This window comes from Chiloscyllium plagiosum, unplaced genomic scaffold (genome assembly GCF_037043375.1).
Source record: "Chiloscyllium plagiosum isolate Xiang-an unplaced genomic scaffold, Cpla_swu_hap1 HiC_scaffold_4, whole genome shotgun sequence".
Classification (NCBI taxonomy): domain Eukaryota; kingdom Metazoa; phylum Chordata; class Chondrichthyes; order Orectolobiformes; family Hemiscylliidae; genus Chiloscyllium; species Chiloscyllium plagiosum.
The window spans coordinates 48,458,413-48,470,006 of NW_028270142.1; positions in this window are offsets into that span (position 1 = coordinate 48,458,413).

An 11,594-nucleotide genomic window follows, 5' to 3' on the forward strand; every position below is an offset into this window, starting at 1 on the left:
CTCAATTGCCAGTCTGTACCATGGAATTGTTAGTGCAAATGTCTGACACAGCCTTTCTTTTGTTTTGCTTTCCATGTGTGGGATACTTAATCATCTTGAGGGCTGTTAAAACTTTCTAACTACACACAGGCTCAAGTCTTTTTGTTTGCTGAGTATGACTCCAACAGTACTGACCTTCAAAAAATAGTTTTTTCTATTTACCTTCTCTGATTTTGGAATTCCCCATCAAGCACTATAACCATATTTCCTGACCAGAAAAGGAATCATGGTAATTTCCCATCAGACTATTTTCTGGAAGATGCAAGATTGTTAGTGAATACCATCGAAAGATTGGATTGTGTTGGATTGCCTATATTCAAGGCAAATTGAAGGAAAATTAGAAAGATGTTGACAACAGGGAGAAAGAAACTCACAACAATAGACAATTTGAAAATGGGAGGCTCCTACAAGGAACTGAAGAATACAGAAGTTGTGAAGTAGAACTCCCCTCAGGCAGATCATCACTACTAATGCTGTTTCTATATTGTACCACTTGTGTAGGCATGCAAAGACAGGAATTACGTGTAGACATTCCCTGCTTGTTTATGGGCAGGTGACTGATTTCAGCTGATCACCAAAGGTGACCCACATCTGACAACATAACAATGGCAACTTGCATCAATATAGCACCTTTAACAGGTCATATCTTCCAATTACCTCACAGGAGAATGTTCAAAACCAAGTTTAAAACTGAATCAGATAAATACATGACCAAACGCTGACCAAAGAGAAGATTTTGAAGGAGCATCTTTAAAAATCATAAGACAATTGAATTTAGTTTGCAGGGTAGAATGCTGGGTCTAAGACTGGTGTTTTAAATTAAGAATAGGCAACTATGTGAACATAAAAGCTAAGCTAACTGAAGTGAATTGTTTTGATGGAGAAGGAAGTGAGGACTGCAGATGCTGGAGATCAGAGTCAAGAATGTGGTGCTGGAAAAGCACAGCAGGTCAGGCAGCATCTGAGGAGCAGGAGAATCGATGTTTAGGTCATAAGCCCTTCATCAAGACATTGTCATGATGGCCTTGGACATTTAATGGTATATTTCACAATACTCAGAATATGTATATTGTCACAATAAAGAAAACTTCTAAAAGGAGGACCTCCCACCTGTGGTTATCTCATGAAGTTAAAGAAAGCATCAAACGGAAGAAAAAGAAAATATAAACTGATCATAAAATGAATGGCTGGCCAGATGATTGGTCAGAACATAATGGACAGCACATAATAACTAAAAGGCTAATCATAAAAATAGAGTATGAGAGGAGGTTAACTAGAAATGTAAAAATGGATAGCAAGGTGCCGACACACTTTTAAAAGAGAAAAGAGCAAGTAAAGTGAGCGTTAATCCTTTAGAGAGTGAGAATGGGGAGGTAATAGTAGATGATAAAGAACTAGCAGATATTTTGTTTGCGTCTTCACAATAGAGCATACAAAAAAAAGTCTCGTAATAACTGCAACGCAGGAGATTAAAGGGAGAGGGAGGAATTTGGTATAATCAGAACAAAGATGAGAAGACTTTTTTTCTCTTTTCGAAGGCTGTGTTAGTTTGGCATTCTCAGAAGATGATGGAAATGAAATCATTAAATATTTTGACGGTGAAAATGAATTCATTCTTGTTGGGCAAGAGAAGCAAAGCCAATCAAGGGCAGGTGGGAATGTGGAATTTGAAACATGAACAGATCAGCAATGATTTTATTGAAAGAGTGGTGCAGGCTCAAGGGGTTAAATGGTCTAGTTGGGCAACCTATTTCATATATTTATAAAGGTGGAGAGTGAATTGGAAGGCAAGGAGATTTAAAAAAGTTCTTTAGCAATTCAATTCTTTAATTTTAATGCTGACATTTACTGTCTAGACGATATTAACATACCACAATTTGAAAAGGGAATCCAGTTTGTATTTTGACCCATGTTTTCCTTAACTGAGATCGCCTAAGCCCATGGTAGCCATCTTTTCACAATCCAATTGAGATATACATAAGAGATATTTATTTTTTATAACCAATTTAAACAAAAGATTTCATTAAAAATAAATAGAATATTCTCTAAAGTCACAATTGAACGAGATAGAGCTTCTAAGTTTCTAAGTGATGTCCAGCTTTCCTTACATAAGAAGTGCATTTCAGCTGCTAATCTGTTATTATTGTACATTATATTAGCTGCCAATTGCTTTAAGTGAACGGAGTGAATATTAGCCTGACTTCTTTGTTTGACCAAGTTCAGGTGACCACTCAAATCTGTCCAGCTGCTGCTAAAAAGTGTTTGGGTATCAATTTACCTGCAGAAATATTGACTTTAGGCAATGACATCGATTAGACCGGAACCAACCTGCTCTAGGGAGATGGAGAGAATGAAAATGTTTAAAAACAATCAAAGCAGGGCCACTAATCTCTTAGAGGTAAGGTCATTTGAATTTTAGGTGATCTGACCTGGAGGATTTTCAGACATTTCACCATTAAACAAGTGGCTATCAATTAAACAGGCATCATTGGTAAGCTTGTTTTTGTTTTAAAATCAAATGTAACAGGGTGAAAGATGTTGCAGTCTTGAATCTGTGTTTTTGTTTGTACCTACATTACTTCTTTAACTTCCTGCTTTTCCTTTTTGCTTTCTTTCCCAAACAGAGCATCTCATCCCTGAAGCGCATTCCAATGGCAATGGTGGTCCTTTAATAATAAGTTTTAATGAGCTTATTGGACTTCCAGAACTTCATATTTGAACCCAGCTGAATTTCCTAACCTATAAACATTCAAGTATCATGGAACAGCAAGCAGATAATCTTACTCTTCCGTGGTCGGGGAAAATTGCATCTAATTATGACCTCCAACAACATTATTTGCCATTAAATTGAAGAAATTTATCTGGAATACTCCTGTGTCTGATTATGCATTGAAACATACAATATGTTTATCAAAGGAGTCAGTAAGGAGATAGTTGAGATAAACAACTCTTCATAGAATACTTTGATTAAAGGGAAGATATACCTTGTATTTATATGTTGCCTGTCATAACATAAGGACATCCCAAAGCAGTTTGCTTATTGAAATATTTATTGTAATGCTGTAGTTGCTGTAATGTACAAAAGAAAGCCAATTAGAATGCACCAACAGCAATTTGATAATGACCAAATAAACTGCAAGTGAATTGGGTTGAAAGATAGATACTAAGAAAGATACCAGAGAGAACACCTCTGCCTCTTTTAATCTTTCATAGCCATTTGAAAAACAGGTGAAGCATGAGTTTAATACTGCTCTTAAAAGACAGCATTTCTGACATGCAGAACTCCCTCAGTGCCGCACTTGAAATGTCAACCTATATTTTGTCCTCAAGTCTCTGGACTGGAATTTGAATTGAGAGTCTTCTTCATTCAAGGCAGGCATGCCACTCACTCTGCCAGAGCGGACATCTGATTTAATTATGGCACAACATGAAATTGAGGGGAAACAACGTCAGGCCAATAGTGGTGAATAGTTGGTGTCCATCATGCTATGCTATAAACCAGGAAGATGTACGTTCTGCAAATGGCCATGCAATATGGTGCTCCTTTGAGGATAATGAGACAAGAAAATGCCCCAAGACGTTGACCAATGTTGGTCACTCAATTCCCCATCCTTTCAATGGGTGCTGAGTTAGCTGATTGGACTAACAACAATTTGTTAAGGGCTGGGAACTGCCCAAGTATTGATTTAGTGTTAGAGGGCAGATGTACTCCAATTAGTTCCACCTCCAGACCTTAAAACTGTGGAATTCATCACCTCGTAGTACCTTGACTCTATCTGCTTTATTTTTTAAACTTAAGCTTAGTGATTCTCAATCAAGCTCAGGAATTTCTTCTCTGTCTGGATCAGGACCACACCAGGCAAGGTTCTGATTCAGCTGATTTTCATTCTCAGCGCATTCTGCACTATCCGCCTTGAATTCCCTTTTGCCTGCTCCACAAAACAGACATCAACTCAGTTGGAAACTATTATGTTTATTCTAATAAGGGACTGGGAAATTGAGTTACTTAGGCCCCACAAAACTTTCTATATAACAATTTTAATTAATGGAGAACTCTGCAAGTTCCATTATCCAACCTTCGCTATTTTGGTTTGTGAGCCTTTGTTTTAAAACTTGGTACTTTCTCAGGCAGATTGTAACTGAAACAGAAACCGCAAATAAAAATAATAAAAGGAAATTGACCCTCCTAGTTTGTAAAGAAACAAAATCAAACTAAGGTTTGGAAACCAAAATGACAGGCAAAGTTTGCAAGGTGCAAAAAGGGTCAAGAGTGTGGTGCTGGAAAAGCACAGGAGGTCAGGCAGCATCCGAGAAGCAGGAAAATCGACTTTTCGGACAAATGTCGAACCGTCGATTCTCCTGCTCCTCTGATGCAGCCTGACCTGCTGTGCTTTTCCAGCGCCACACTCTTGACTCTAATCTCCAGCATCTGCAGTCCTCCAAGGTATGAAAAGATACCGAGCAATCCAAGCTAGGGAGTGGAAGTTGATGAATCCAATGGTGCAGTATTTGGAGGCTGAAAATAAAAGCTCAGTGGTTCATGGTTGCCTCACAGAGCCAAGAACCCAGATTCGATTCCACCCTTAAGTGACTGTCTGTGTGGAGTCTGTACATTCTCCCCGTGTCTGTGTGGGTTTCCTCCGGGTGCTCTGGTTTCCTCCCACAATCCAAAGATGTGCAAGTTAGGTAGATTGGCTGTGGGAAAGCAGGGTTACAGAGACACGGTGGGTCTGGGCGGACTTGATGTGGACTTGATGGGCTCAATGGCCTGTTTCCTGACTGTGGAAATTCTATGAAAATAAGAATACCGAGGCTGTATCCAGAAGGTGAGACTAAGCAAAGGTCTAGTTGCTGAAGCTCCATCTAATACTTGAAGATAACATTGCTCGATTTATCCCATTCAGAAAGAGATGAGCAGTTTCTGGAGAGATGTATCATTTGTGGCGAAGACCATTTGTATGAACCTCTGGTTGATTGTGCACTGCTGTCAGTTGAGCATCAGATGAGATGAAATTTGGAAAAGATTAGAAATTGTTTTTGAGGAAGATAGACTTTTGATGAACTTTATGAATGAGTGTGATCATCAAAATCTGAGTATACCATCACGATACTTCATAAGATCTACCTTAGTTGTATCTGCATTTAATGTGGTAAAAACAATGACTACAGATGCTGGGAACCAGATTCTGGTTTAGTGGTGCTGGAAGAGCACAGCAGTTCAGGCAGTATCCAAAGAGCTTCAAAATCGACGTCTCGGGCAAAAGCCCTTCACGCTGATTGATGATGTCACTTCCGCCCCCATCATGGCCATTCCCAAAACCACTTCCACCCCTCACAATTCCTCATGCATCACACGTGACATCACTTCTTCCCTTCACATCATCGCTGATGCCACATGCTCAGTGACTTCTGCCACCCCTACAGCCGTGGTCACCACCACTTCCGCCCCCACCAGCGCCACTCACCTGCATTCTGCTGACATGCCCCCCACAGACCCCACTGTCACTATCCCCACCCCCCAGAATCCCGAAGGGAACACTACCCCTGCTCATGACTCCACCCCCATTCACCCCACCATCACACCCACTCCAGTTACAGGTTCCGCCCCCACTCCCAGCTCTACACCCACACCAGATCCCAGCTCCCAGCCCTGCCGAGTTTTCACCATCCCCCCAGACCTCCCCCTCACTGAGGACGAACGATCAGTCCTCAGCAAAGGACTGACCTTCATCCCCCTCCATCCACGCATCAATGAATTTAATACACGCCGTGACATCGAACAATTCTTCCATCGTCTCCGCCTCCGAGCTTACTTTCACAATCAGGATTCCCGCCCACCTTCCGAGGACCCCTTCGCCCACTCCAACACACTGCATCCACCTGGACACCCCGCGCTGGCCTATTACCTGCCCTCAACCTCTTCATTTCTAACTGCCGCCAGGACATTAACCGCCTCAACCTGTCTACCCCCCTCCCCACTCCAACCTCTCACCGTCACAACGCGCAGCCCTCCAATCCCTCTGCTCCAATCCCAACCTCACCATCAAGCCGTGGTAGTCTGGCGCACTGACCTCTACACCGCTGAAGCCAAACGCCAACTCGAGGACACCTCTTCCTACTGCCCCCTCGACCATGACCCCACCCCCCATCACCAAACCATCATCTCCCAGACCATACAGAACCTCATCACCTCAGGAGATCTCCCATCCACAGCTTCCAACCTCATAGTCTGGGAACCCCGCTCTGCCCAGTTCTGCCTCCTTCCCAAGATCCACAAGCCTGACCACCCTGGCCGACCCATTGTCTCAGCATGCTCCTGCCCCACTGAACTCATCTCTACCTACCTCAACACTGTCCTATCCCCCCTAGTCCAGGAACTCCCCACAGACGTTCGAGACACCACCCACGCCCTTCACCTCCTCCAAGACTTCCGTTTCCCCGGCCCCCAACGCCTCATCTTCACCATGGATATCCAATCCCTCTACACCTCTATCCGCCATGACCAGGGCCTCCAAGCCCTCCGTTTTTTCCTCTCCAGACGTCCCCAACAGTACCCTTCCACCAACACTCTCATTCGTTTGGCCGAACTGGTCCTCACCCTTAATAATTTCTCCTTTGAATCCTCCCACTTCCTCCAGACCAAAGGGGTAGCCATGGGCACATGTATGGGCCCCAGCTATGCCTGTCTCTTTGTTGGCTACGTAGAGCAGTTGATCTTCTGTAATTACACTGGCACCACTCCCCACCTCTTCCTCCGCTACATTGATGACTGCATTGGCGCCATCTCGTGCTCCTGCGAGGAGGTTGAGCAATTCATCAACTTCACCAACACATTCCACCCTGACCATAAATTTACCTGGACCATCTCTGACACCTCCCTCCCCTTCCTGGACCTCTCTATCTCCATTAATGACGACCGACTTGACACTGACATTTTTTACAAACCCATCGACTCCCACAGCTACCTGGATTACACCTCTTCTCACCCTACCTCTTGCAAAAATGCCATTCCGTATTCCCAATTCCTCCGCCTCTGCCGTATCTGCTCCCAGGAGGACCAGTTCCACCACAGAACACACCAGATGGCCTCCTTCTTTAGAGACCCACAATTTCACTTCCCATGTGGTTAAAGATACCCTCCAACGCATCTCGTCCACATCCCGCACCTCCGCCCTCAGACCCCACCCCTCCAACCGTAACAAGGACAGAACACCCCTGGTGCTCACCTTCCACCCTATCAACCTTCGCATAATCCAAATCATCCACCGACATTTCCGCCACCTCCAAACAGACCCCACCACCAGAAATATATTTCCCTCCCCACCCCTTTCCACCTTCCGCAAAGACGGTTCCCTCCGTGACTACCTGGTCAGTAAACTAGCTTTATTCCTGATGAAGGGCTTTTGCCCGAAACGTCGATTTCGAAGCTCCTTGGATGCTGCCTGAACTGCTGTGCTCTTCCAGGACCACTAATCCAGAATCTGCATTTAATGTGTCATGAGTAGTTGATAATTAACATTAACTTGTCTATTATTTAATTTTTTATGTTTGGTCAGAGATGAGGTCACAGAGGGTCATGAGAGATTAGACCTTTCTGTTGAAACTCTGATTGCAGCAGAAACTTGGAATATTTTTAAGTCAGAGTAATAAAGGGAGTTAATGTTATCAGAGGCAAATGGGAATTTGGTTTGTGGTTGCAATCAATTCAGCCATGAACGTATTAAATCATGGAACAGGTTCGAGTGACGAAATGGCTTCTTCCTGTTCCTTGTTTCTAAGTTCATTTTTAGGTAATACAAAACAATGTTAGTGAGTTTTGAGAAGATTTGTAGCAAGGTTGAGGTTTTAGATGTAGGTTTGCTTGCTGAGCTGAAAGTTTCATTTCCAGACGTTTTATTATCTTACTCGGTAACATCTTCAGTGGACCTCATGCAAAGCAATGCTGAAAATTCCTGCTTTCTATTTATATGTTTGGATTTCTGTGGATTGATGATGTCATTTGCTGTGGTGATGTTATTTCCTGTGGTGAAGACACTTCCTGTTTCTTTTCTCAGGGGGTGGTAGACGGGGTCTAACTCGATGTGTTTGTTGATAGAGTTCTGGTTGGAATGCTATGCTTCTAGGAATTCTCATGCGTGTCTTTGTTTGGCTTGTCCTAGGATGAATGTATTGGCCCAGTTGAAGTGGTGTCCTTCCTCATCTGTACGTGAGGATACTAGTGAGAGAGGGTCATGTCTTTTTGTGGCTAGTTGGTGTTCATGTATCCTGGTGGCTTGTTTTCTGCCTGTTTGTCCAATGTCGTGTTTGTTACAGTCTTGCATGATAATTTGTAAATTACATTAGTTTAGCTCATTGTCTGTATCGGGTCTTTCAAGTTCATTAGCTGCTGCTGCCCACAAACCCACCAACACACTGAAACAGCAGCTAATGAACTTGAAAGACCCTATACAGACAATGAGCAAAACTAATATCATTTACAAATTATCATGCAAGAACTGTAACAAACCCTACATTGGACAAACAGGCAGAAAACTAGCCACCAGGGTACATGAACACCAACTAGCCACAAAAAGACATGACCCTCTCTCACTAGTATCCTCACATACGGATGACGAAGGACACCAGTTTGACTGGGACAATACATCCATCCTAGGACAAGCCAAACAAAGACATGCACGAGAATTCCTAGAAGCATAGCATTCCAACCAGAACTCTATCAACAAACACATCGAGTTAGACCCCATCTACCACCCCCTGAGAAAAGGAACAGGAAGTGTCTTCACCACAGGAAATAACATCACCACAGCAAATGACATCATCAATCCACAGAAACCCAAACATATAAATAGAAAGTGGGAATTTTCAGCATTGCTTTGCATGAGGTCCACTGAATATGTTACCTAGTAAGGTAATGAAATGTCTGGAAATGAACCTTTGAGCTCAGCAAGCAAACCTACACCCACAAGACAATATTTAGCTGTTTCCTTTACTTAACTCGTGTCTAGTAAAAAAAACTTCTGTTAAACCATGGAACTTTGTGGCTACATTATTGAAAAAAAAGTTGCTGGTCCTGAAGGAGATTGCAACAAGATATATGGATTCATCAAATAAGGCATAAATCCTTGATATTCCCTCTAATTAACCTATGGTATTTGCTTTTTTATAATCCTGAAATGATACAGCATAGAATGCGGTCATTCGGTCCATCGAGTGTAACCTAGATTTTTGGCAGTGCAGCACAATTAATTCTATTCTTCTGCTCTTTTCCCATAGTCCTGTAATTTTCATTTCTCTTCAAGTATTTATCCAATTCCATTCTAAAAGTAACTATTAGTAGCTATTGAATATTCTTCCACCAACCTTCCAGATCACAACAGCTCACTGATTAACAAAATAACTTCCTCATATCACCTCTGCTTCTTTTGTGCTTTCTGGTTACCAACCCTTCTACCAATGCAAACAGCTTCTTATTTATTCCGTAAAACAATTCATAATTTCCATCGCCATGAGCAAACACCTTAATCTTCTCTGCTCTTAGAAGAACAGACTTAGCTTCTCCAAACTCTCCATATAACGACAGCAGGAAGCAATGGCCACTGGACTGTTAATCCAGTGACCCAGATAATGCCAAGGCAGACAATGGAATTTCAATCCAATAAATATCTGGAATTAAGAGTCTACTGATGACCATGAATCCATTGTCAATTGTTTGAAAAACCTAGCTGGTTCACTAATGTCCTTTGGGGAAGCAAACTGCCATCCTTACCTGGTCTGGTCTATATAAGACTCCAGACCCAGAACAATGTAGTTGACTCTTCTTAACTGCCCATAGGACAATAATTGTTGGCATAGCCAGTGACGTGCTTATCCCATGAATAAATGTTTTAACAGTTCCTCATCCTTGACCACATTCTAGTAAATCTTTTCTACTTCCTCTCCAATTTGGTTATTTTCTTTTTAAAAAATCATTAATTAATTTAATTTCATTGCAGATTTTATAAATTTGTTTCAATTATTTCCCTTCATTTTGTTCTATTTTATTTATTGGTCAACACTGTGTTTAATGGCTAAGTGCATCAAATCAGGAGAGCTGGGAGCTGATAAATATGTTATGGGATATTCTACTGTGAAAAAGTTACAGGGCAATTTTAAAATGGACAGGTGAGTGACCACATTCCCTCAAAACCTGTAATCACCGCACCTTTTTTACTACGAGACAATGTGGACCAGAAGATCCCAAATTCGATTTTAAATGCAAAATAGTTGGGAAAACAATTAACTTCTGTTTCCATGCATTGCTGCAGTCTCACATCCCCTGCTGAGCAGGACAAATGTGCAGACATCAGATAAGAACAGGATTATGCACAGAATTGAAGCTCTTTCGCCAAGATCCACAAGAACTTGGACTTCCCGCCTTTACTCATTTGAAAAGATTTTGCCAGCCTGTCAACCAAAAACCAGGGCAAAAAAACAATCTGACTGTTTTGAAGAAAATTAGAGTAATTTCCCTCATGTCCTGGTCAATGTTTATCCATGAAGCAAGGTTACTCAAAAAAGATTACCTGGCTTTTATCACCATGCTGTTTGTGGGTGGGAGCCTACTGTGTGCAAACTGGCTGCAGCATTTCTTAACAGTAAACATATTCCAAAAAAACACATCATTGTGTTTGGGATGCTTTGGAACTTCCAGGGATTGTGAAAGGCATTATAAAAACAAGTCTGTCTTTCAGTGGAACTGTTCTGTTGCAAACTGAGTTCCACAAAAAAATTACAAGCTGCATAATTTTGCTTTTTATTTAAGATCCATCTATAAACTGCTTTAATCTTTGGCATTTGTCAACTTCACTGAGCAGTTTCTGGCTATGTTTTTTTTTATTGCGGTCATGTTGAAGCTGCTGTTGCAGTGTGCTGGACCTCCGTGGGACTGAGTTTTGTGCAGTGACAGAACATTGCCAACAAATTGCATCACTTCTGCCTCAGTTGCAGAGGACAATGGCATGCCATATGCCAGTGGCGGGAAATGAATGGAGCTCATTTACACTGGCACTGGGTGTCTCGAGCCCTGCCACTCTTCCAGAAGAACAAGCGAGCTATTGACACACACTCTGAGGTGGAAAAAAAAGGCAACAAGGACATAATTAAACACAGGAGGCGAGAAACCTTCTCCTGGTGTTATTTGCGGCTTAAGAACTTACAATTATTTCACATCACAACAAGCTTCCCTGTTAATGTGACCTGTAGCTGACCTCATTCCCCCACCCCATCTTTCTACACTACACTTAAGGCAAAAGCAAAACTAATATTTGACCTCTGACCTTCTGGTAACAAATCATTGTTTCCCTTCCTGGAAGCATTAGATGATGGGTGATGATTAAAGACCAACCTCTTAGTTGACATAGGACACTAATGAGGATAAAATGAGAAGGTCACTGATCATTCCCACTTGGCGAGCCAGGACAAGGAACTAATCCGGTGTTAATTGTCCCTCACTTTTTAGGGGCTAGAGCAGACACAAGGAGCAGTCATATGGCTCTTGTCTTTATAATTGCTATAAT